Source organism: Castor canadensis, chromosome 2, assembly GCF_047511655.1.
Source record: "Castor canadensis chromosome 2, mCasCan1.hap1v2, whole genome shotgun sequence".
In the NCBI taxonomy this organism is placed as follows: domain Eukaryota; kingdom Metazoa; phylum Chordata; class Mammalia; order Rodentia; family Castoridae; genus Castor; species Castor canadensis.
The window spans coordinates 69,581,693-69,590,650 of record NC_133387.1 but is presented as its reverse complement, the minus strand read 5'-3'; positions in this window follow the sequence as shown (position 1 = coordinate 69,590,650).

Here is an 8,958-nt window from a genome sequence, read left to right as displayed (position 1 = left end):
TGATATTATATAATTTTGATAAAGAAAATTAATGGGTATAAACTTTTCCATGATATTCTAGTGACTTTCCAAATCAAATTAATTCTAGGTTGGAGCTGAAGATGTAGTTCAGTGGTAAAGCACTTGCCTAGCATGTGTGAAGCCTGGATTAGATCCCTAGGACCAATGGATTGATGAGAGAGAGAGAGAGAGAGAGAGAGAGAGAGGAGAGAAAAAAAGAGAAGAGAGGAGACAGACAGAGAGAGAGAGAGAGAGAGAGAGAGAGAGGAGAGAGACAGAGAAAAGAAGGAGGAGGAGGAGGGAAGGAAGGAAGGGGAAAGAGGAATAGATAGATAGATAGATAGATAGATAGATAGATAGATAGATAGATAGATAGATAATGAATCTCCCCCTGCCTGCTGAAAGGATGGTCAATGTCAACAGTACTGGTGACATGCCATCCCTCTGGGAAATATACTAGAACTCTAGACTGACAGAGGAATAGAAGAAGGTAATAGGTCAGGCCTGCCATTTGCATCTTCTCAGTCCTGGTCCTTCCTGTCCTCTCTCCCGTCTTCTCTCCTTTCTTCCCCTCTCCTCACTTGCCTTTTCCCTTCCCCTTTTATCTCTTCTTTTCTATTCCTGATTATACTCATTCTCTTGGTGATCTCTTTTCATCTAACAGCTTTAATATCATCAATATGCCTGCCAATCCCAAACTTCTATCTTAAGTCAAGATTCATATATTAAAGACTCCAGATTCACGTATTCAACTGTCTAAAACACACTTTGGCTGGGCAGTGGCTCACACCTGTAATCCCAGCTACTTGAGAAACAGAGATCTGGACAATTGCAGTTCAAGACCAGCCAGAGAAAAAAGTTAATGAGACCCCATCTCAAAAAATAAGCTGAATGTGATGGCATGTATCTGTAATCCCAGCCACTCAGAAGGCATAGATAAGAGGATTACAGTCGGAAACTGGCTCCAGCAGGGATAAAGCAAGACTCTATCTAAAGAAAGTAAATAACCAAAAAGCAAAAAAGGGTTGGAAGTGTGGCTCAAAGTGTGGGGCCCTGAGTCCACAAACCAGTACTGCCAAATAAATAAATATTTGTACCCTAATTAATTATACCCTAATTCAACATATCTGATGGAAATCATTGATATTCCAACTTAAACCAGCTCTATCTCAGCTGATTGCAAACCTATTCTTCCAGTTGGTCAAGTTAAAACCTTGGAGTGATTCTGGTTATCTGTCATCCCCTTGCACTTGGATGCTACAGTCAATCCCACAAACTATATGAATTTTCTGTCCTTTGCTACATATATTCTATTATCAAGCCAGCAACTAAACTTATTCTTTTAAAAGGAAAATCACAGCTTTTTTTTCCCCCTGGAGGTATTAGAGCTTGAACTCAGGTTCTCACAACTTACTAGACAGGCACTCTACCACTTGAACCACTCCATTAGCCCTATTTTCTGTTGCGTAGTTTCAAATAGGGCCTCACAAACTATTTGCCCAGCTGGCTTCAAAACTTGATCCTCCTGATCTCTGTCTTCTGAGTAGCTAGGATTACAGGTGTGAGCCACTGGTGCCGGGCCGGAGCTTGATTTTTAGTTGGTTGGTTGTTTTCTCTGCCTACAGCCTTCCATTTGCTCCCTTCTCATTCACAGTAAAAGTTAATTTACAATGGTCCACAAAGTCCTGCACAGTCAGCACACCCTGTTCCTTTACCTGTTTTTTTGTTGTTGTTTTGTTTTTGTGTTTTTGTTTTTGTTGTGGTACTGGGGTTTGAACTCAGGGCCTCACACTTCTAGGCAGGTGCTCTACCACTCTTCACTCCACCAGCCCTTTTTTTGTGACAGATTTTTTTTGAGATGGGGTCTCAGTAACTATTTGCCCAAGTTTGGCATCAAACTGTGATCCTCCTGATCTCTGCCTCCTAAGAAGCTAGGCACCCAGCTTCCTTTACCATATCTTATCTTCTAATCTTCTAATCCTTCTCCACTGACTCACTCTGTTCCTGCCAAGCAGGGATCCTTACCCTTCAAGGTAAGCCTCCTCTTTACACCTTAGGGCCTTTGCACTTGCTGTTTCTTCTATTTGGACTGTTCTCTTATCACATGACCAATCTGGCTTTTGATATTCAGAATTTGTATGTCATTTTCCAAGTGGCATATAAAAATATAGGTTAATGAGCAGTCTGGGAATTTAAAAAAAAAAGAGGGTCTTTAGGCTCTTCACTAAGATGTACATGTGTGTGTGTGTATAAATAAATATAAATATGCATATTTTGGTGGGACTGGGGTTTGAACTCAAGGCTTTGTGCTTGTAAAGCAGGTGCTCTACCACTTGAGCCATACCTCCAGCCCATTTTTCTCTGGTTATTTTTTGGAGATGGGATTTGGCAAACTATTTGCCTGGTGCTAGCCTCCAATGACAATCCTCCTCTTCTCAGTCTCCCAAGTAGCTAGGATTACAAGCATGGGCCACTGGCACCCAGCAGGATGTACGTGTATTATATCTCTTAAACCACGAGTATTGTATCTTTATGACCAACATTCCCACTTTAATCTGGAGCTTCCTAATATTCATACGAAGAAAAGCAAAGTAGTAACTATAACATACTTTGCCTCTTCAAGGTCATGACATGCTCTTCCAATTGCTGTTGTAGTGAATTTCTCTATTGTTCATTGTAGCTCTGTGAAGGACATTAATGTAGCACTTGTTCATACAAGCTTTTCCTGTAAAGTTTAAGTTTGCCTTTCTACAAAAGTTTGTTCTTTAATTAGATATAAAGGTATAATTAGTCCACAGTTTCCAAACAGCATTACCCAAAATTATTCCTTTAGTTAATTGGTCGAAAGAGATGCTCCTTGAAAAGATAATTTCTTCATCATAGAATTCATAACTGACTCAAACTGTATCTACTTCTTGAAGATATCCAATGTAAATTAGTATATTAAAGACTCTGAGAAGTCTTCAAATAAGAAAACTCTTGAAAGCCCAGTCTACATAATCCTTATTTTTTTTATTGAATACAAACATAACACTTTGGAAAAGGTGAGTTTATAGCTATTCCTTTGCAAAAATGCACTATTTCATAATAAAATTGTTAGAAACTTTTATTTTAATGAAATTCCAATATCTAAGAAAATGAATGTGAGATATACTTTAGCATGTTCTATTTTCTTTACCTATTCCATTCTTATGTGAAAAACACAGCTCCCATTGAGGAAAGCCCATTTACTTTCACACAATTACTATAAGGTGAGCAATGCAACTTTAGAAATTGTCCATTTCCCAAAGAATTTCTTATGGTCTATGAAGTGTCTCCCTGAGGTAGATACTGCTAACATGTACCATTTTCCATGTATTATCTCACACCCTGTATGTATATTATACTAGATTATCTAGATTATACTTCTAGATCCCTTCTGTTATATGGCATTGTAAGACCACAGCTGGCCAGTGAGATGAAATATGTCACCCTGGGCCAAGGCATTTGACAATGTGAGACTCTTATCTTTTTTCAACTCAACCAAAGGAGGCTCACCTAGAGCTGGCAGAGTTATAACTGATATGTCAGCATGGATATCTCATCATTTGGAAGACAGTTGCCCTGGAAAGACACCTGGACCACTCTGTGTGAATAAGAAATAAACTTTTGTAGTGTTAAGTCTCTAAGTTCTTGGGGTTGTTATTGCAGCATTGACTAGCCTATGTTGACTACCGTGCTCTTCTGCCTACACACAGAAGGGAGCAGAAATGAATGTATCATAACCCTCCCTGAGAAGCAAAGAAAAATGTTTTTCTCCATGTCTTATATTTCAGATATATGTGGGCCTACATTACTAATCTATGTGTCAGGGAATACGAATCAGTCTTACCTAAGTGATGAGAATGAATACAAACAACCAAATAACATTTATTAGCAAACACTGTCCCTTCCATTGCTAATTATGAAATACAAACTATCAGAAAAATTCTGGAATTTCTAGGATAGCCATTTGGAAAATGCTAACATAAATTCATTTAAAATAAGAAAATGATGTAGCACTTTTAAATATTTACTTAAATATTAGTACATTCAAGTTGTAATTAAAAGTAAATTGTGAAATGTCAGCGGAAAAAATTTTAATGACTTTTTTCTAAAATACATAATGAGTTATATAAAACTTCTTCAAGTGTTTATTATTATGTGTAATTATATTTAAATATTAGGAAACTTAAGTTTAAAATTGAACAGTTTAAAGTATTTGCAATTCTGATTGAAATTGCTAACTTAGTAAGTAATAACTGCATGGTGCATTGTAACTCAAAAAGACTCCAGGGAGTGTATTCAAGTTTGATGTGTTTGATACATTGTAAGAACTTTTGTAAATGCCACAATGTACCCCCATCTAGCACAATAATAAAGAAAAAGATAGACTCTCTCATGAAGCCTACCCCCACCTCAGCAGCACAGGGAAACAGTGAAAACAAGAAGCTTGCAGACCAAAGCTAAGGGAAATAATTCAGGTGTAGATTTGACTACCTAAAAACCAGTAGTTTAAAATTCAAAACTAGTATTCAAATGAGTGAGATAAATTTAGGTTTGTTTGTGGTGAGGCAAAGTGGGGAGGGATGGATAGCAAAAGATTTGGTCAGATAAATGGGCCATGATAGCAACCAATTCCAGACAGGAAAAAAGAGACTTGACCTTTGTGAAAGAGATGCAGGACTCTAGTACAATGCATCATTTAGCAAACAATTTCCCTCTCAAAGTACCTACATGACTACTTTACCTATAACACACTCAAAGGTATTTTGATACATAGGTGTTAAATAGGTAGCAAGGGTCACTTACTACCTGAATTAATAGTAGGCTATCTAGGCATGCAATTCAATTTTATACTTCAGAAAATTCACAATTATTATACCATGTAACTTTGAGATCTGTCCAAAATAGTTTAGTCCTAACTGAAAACAAAGACTGAGTAATCATTCAGAGCACAAAAAGAGGAACCCAATGCTCTAAAAACATCCAAATAATCTAACGATAAAGAAGAAATCATGAAGAAAACAAATGTTCTAGACCAGTGAGGCCTTTTCTAAGTTTTAGTGTTCCACTGGTTGGAATATATACATCATTCCCCTCCATCCGCCTAACTCCTCTGTAATAGAACACCCTTTTTCCAGGAATCCACCCTTTTCTATTCTGGAGAATAGGCCTGATCCACCATGCTGAGTCTCTAAACCAATCACAGTAGTAGTCATTTTCTCCTCCCCTCATCAGTGATTGCACACTGACATGGAACAACAGGTAATATTCATAGCCAATAATATGGTAAGGAAAGTATTTTCAGGGCATCCTAGAATAGGTTTCATTGCTCATAATAGTCATTTTATTACCAGCCTAAGAATGAAACCAACACACATGAGAGGTCAGAGCCAAGAGAACTATAAAGAAGCAAAGTCAGATTCTGGCTTACTACTCCTGGAGCTATCTGATCTCTGAACTTTTTTTCCAGGCTGACCTTGATCTCACTCTGTAGCCCAGGCTGACCTACAACTCAAGATCCTCCTGCCTCAACCTTCTGAGTGCTTGGATAACAGGCACCATACCAAGCTTGCACTTCTTGTTAGAGAAGAAAATCGGCCTTTTATACTTTTCTGTTACCTTCAGCTGTAGGCATCCTAACTGACACACACTAGTTTTTTTTCTCCAAAAATACACTAGACAAAACACATTCCCAAACAAAACCCCAAATATTACAGACTGAGATAAAAAGCAAACTGTTGACCTACCCCACCCTCGAGGGCCACTTTTTTTTTTTTTTCATTTGCAGTACTGGGGTTTGAACTCAGGGCCTTGTGCTTATTAGGCAGACACTCTACCACTTGAACTATACCTCTAGCCCTCAGGCCCACTTTTTAGAGGTTATGTTACTAATTTCTATTGTCAGATCTTCTGGTGATTGTACTTAAAATTTATAATAATATGATTAAATCACTGGTCTTTGGTTTATAATTTTGGACTAGCATTAAAGATGATGGAATAATACCCTGAACTTCTCCTCCTCTTCTTCCCATTCCCAGTGGTTGGCACATTTTACATAATTATTTTATAAATATAATTAAATCTCTTCTGCTTGATTTCTAGATTGATAGGAAAACATTTATAATACGACTATGTAAACAACTTTGTTGTAAAGTGAGCAATTAGATCCATGAATTTAAAAAAATGTTCCAAGTATCAAATTCTAAAGTACAAGCTGATTGGGTGGCTCACACCTGTAATCCTAGATACTAGGGGAGCTAATTTCAGGAGTATGGAGGCTTAAAGCCAGGTTGAGAGACCCCATCTGAGAGACCCCATCTCCAAGATAAGCAGAGAAAAACAGAGTGGCAGAGTACCTACACTGCAAACATGAAGCCCTGGGTTCGAACCCCAGTTCCACCAAAAAAAAAAAAAATCCTAAAGTACAGACTGTTTTTTTTCTAGCTTACTTTATTCCTTCATGAAGGTATATACTCATCCCTTTTTGTGTCATTTCCTATGCTGCTACCTTTTCTTATAAATTATAATTTAGAGTAAAAACCAGGTTTGTTTGTTTTTTTTTATAAAAGGCATGTGGAGGTAATTTCTGAGTTCTTATGTTTTCAAAATGCCTTTTGTTTGGTCCTATCCTCTATTAATACTTTTTTTTTTTTTAGTTCTAAATTCAAAAGCATCTTCCCTTCAGGCCTTTGAAGTTGTTTGTTCAATTCAGTACCTGTTGTTACTTTTTCAGAGGTCTGATAAACTAGTTAAAACTCTGTAGGGAAACTTCTTTGGATCACATTTCTCCACCACATACTTCTTACTTTGCAACTCCCCTGCCACCCCCCACCAAAAAAAAAAAAAACCTCTATACATTGCTTTTATGGACTTGGTGTATTCTGTTCCTTTTCTCCCATTCTCACCCCCTCTTCTCCTGTTCTCATTCTCCCTCCCTTCACTCTTTTGTAATGACTTACTTTTTTATGTTGTTGAGGACTGAAGAGGAAATCCTTTACCTTCTCCCACAACAGGAGACCAGCTCACTGACATTTATCAGAAAGTGCTAAAAAAGTTTACATTAGGAGTAAGACCAGTATTTTTTGACTTACCAACATATGCAAGGTGAAAATTAAATAATTCAAGGAAGACTCTGATTATTACTTATTTTGTTTTGTTCTTTTTTTCAGCGCTAGTGTTCAAACCCAGGGTCTTGTGCATGTTGGGCACAAAGGAAATGCTCTACAACTAAGCTCCATCCTCAGCCCTTTTATATCAGTGTTTTGAACTATTTCCATTTACTCTATTATTTTGCAGACACAGCCAGAGGAGGATATTTCATGAAAACTGTGTGTGAGACTGTTTATGCTGTTCCTCACCTAATAGAAATACTTCAGTTCACTACTCAACTCAGAACCCGTTTGACACCACCAGCAGCTAAAACTAGCCCAATTATTAAAACTAACCATTGTAATGACTTACCTTGTCACAGTTTGATTCTTCTATCCTCAAATACTGACTTATTTTTAAAATACAATTCAGTAATAACAATGACTTTTTCTGGGAATAATAAAAGGAGTTTTTACCTAAATTATACTCTCATAATTTGCTCAATGATTGTCATTAAAGGTGTAAAATAGTCCAGAAGGATTTAAGCAGCTAGAGGAGTAATCAAAAGAAACCACAATCAGCTCTGATGAGATAATCTTTTTCAACTGTGGCTAATCCAGAGCTAATGGGAGCACAAGTACCAGCATGATACATGCTATCATCCTTGCTTTCATTATTATTTGGTATGTGTTCATGCACATGGTCCAATATTTATGATTTTTTTACTCAATTTTATTCAGGTTAGTACTTTCCAAACTTTTTCTGTGGCACACTTGGGCATGGTTAAGGAAATCTGGTAAAAATGGTTCCATGGACAGTGGGTATCTCTACCAGGGATTCACAGCATATTGAAAGCTCTGAGAAGCCCACTTAGTCCATTCAGACTGATACATCAAAATACCATAGAATGACATAAATTTTTCATAGTCTTCCTGGTAGTTAGGAAGTTGAAGAAGGCACAAGCAAATCTGCTGTCTGGTGGGGGCTCACTTCCTGGTTCAGTGTTTAACTGTCTTCTTGTGCTAGTCAGTTTTATGTCACAGTAGACAAATACCTGAGATAACTTTTTTTCTCAGTGGTACTTTCAATTGAACCCAGGGCCTCATGCTTGCTGGGAAAGTGCTCTACCACTTGAGCTATGCCCCGGAAATAACAAAAGAAAGGATTACTTTGGCTCATGGTTTCAGAGGCTTCAATCCATGGTCACTTGACCCCATAGTTTCGGGGCTTGGGTTGAGGCAGAATTTCATAGCAGAATGGGTATGGTAGAGCAGAGGTGCTCACCACATGGCAGTCAAGACAGAGAGATGAAGGGGCAGTGGTCAAGGTGTATTTTTCCAGAACATGCCCCAGTTAACCTACTTCTTCCAACTAGGCCCCACCTCCCAATAATGCCATGTTAGGAATGCATCAAGGGATTGGATCCATCAATGTATTAATGAGTCCACCAATTAATCCATTGATTAGCAGCCCTCAGGATCCAATTTCCTCTCAATACCAACAGCTGGGGACATGTGAGCCTTTTGGAGGGGAGGGACACTTCATATATAAACATTACTTGAACCTCACATGCCAGAATGGGCCAGTGGCCTCTTTTATAATCCCACTCATGAGGATTCTATTCCTATGACCTAATTACCTCCCAAAAGCCATACCTCCTAATACCATCACTTTGTAGGTAAGGATCTCAACATACAAATTGGGAGAAACATAAACATTCAGACCACAGTCCCCACCTATAAAGAACCAACATATTTAACAAGGCTTGACTATTAACATAGGTTTCACAAATTTGAACATGACTTTTTTCACACCATTCTTAACATCCTGTAGCATAGCATTCTG